This window comes from Capsicum annuum, unplaced genomic scaffold, assembly GCF_002878395.1.
Source record: "Capsicum annuum cultivar UCD-10X-F1 unplaced genomic scaffold, UCD10Xv1.1 ctg53902, whole genome shotgun sequence".
NCBI classification, from domain to species: Eukaryota; Viridiplantae; Streptophyta; class Magnoliopsida; order Solanales; family Solanaceae; genus Capsicum; species Capsicum annuum.
Genome location: NW_025862049.1, coordinates 1 through 1,058, shown reverse-complemented (window position 1 = coordinate 1,058; position 1,058 = coordinate 1). Strand labels below are relative to the sequence as shown.

Here is a 1,058-nt window from a genome sequence, read left to right as displayed (position 1 = left end):
ATGATCATGCATTAATTGCTTAACGGAATCAGTCTGCAAAATGTGTAAATGGAGATAGTAGCGCGTTAAATGCCTCAATTAGTATCACATTAATTTTTAACCTCCCTTCAATGTGATAGTTAATATGTCAACATGTTCTGATGATGACCATATCTGATTCGATATACTTCACTTGAGCTGATGGTCTATTGAAAACAGCCTCTCTACCTCCTCAAAATAGGGGTAAGGCTACATACACACTACCCTTTGCACACCTTGTGAGATTAGTGGGAGTATGTTATTGTTGTATATACATGGTCAAAGTTGGAAGCAATGTTTTGATTGGACGCGCTGAAAAAGGCGTATGGTTCTGAGTGTACACTAACTGTTACAACGACCGCCACCTCAGTCTATCAAAATCATTACATATGTTCAATCTAACAAGGACCGCTACCTCAGTCTATCAAGTAAATCATTGCACATGTTCAATCTAACAGTCTAAATTCAAACATTATTAGATGAACAGTCTGTTGAATTATGTAATAAATGTGGATACATATGACCATGTTGAGAATAAAAAGACCACATTCCCTTAAATCTCTCATAGTTAAAAGTTTCTATTTGAAAAATTCATAAGAATGTGGGTGTTAGAGCAATTCATACACCTATAAATGAGATATTAGAAAACAATTGGACTTTGTGTTAGGTAGGGGCCGTGCAAACGCAGGCCCCCGCTGCCACAAATTATGACGTAGGCTCGACCACTTGGATCGAACTTAGGCAGGCAACCCTCCAAAGTGCAATGAGGTCGCTAACCTAGGCCATGGGCCATTGACCCCGTCAAGGTAAGTATGTCTCATAGATGTCCTTGGCCCTTGAAACTATATACAAAGCCTCCTTGAAAATCAGTTACAACTTCCATGCAGCCACGCCCACGCAGTGACCACAGATCGAGTGAACTACTCTTTCGCCTTTTATTAAAGAATACTGTGTGCGCGGTGCAAATAGTGGCATACACCTATTTTTGGAGGCTACATGTTCAATGATTCCATAATCATATCAAGTAAACCAGATTCTGA

General features: G+C 39.6%; 1 non-coding gene and 1 pseudogene across 1 annotated transcript; one reads left to right on the top strand and one right to left on the bottom strand.

Moving 5' to 3' along the window:
* Positions 1–685: 685 nt before the first annotated feature.
* LOC124893110 lies at positions 686–832 on the bottom strand (annotated as a pseudogene).
* A 77-nt stretch (positions 833–909) lies between these two features.
* LOC124893111 lies at positions 910–1,029 on the top strand. Its single transcript, XR_007050554.1, has one exon. It is a non-coding gene; the product is annotated as a U5 spliceosomal RNA (small nuclear RNA).
* The last annotated feature ends 29 nt before the right edge of the window (positions 1,030–1,058 follow it).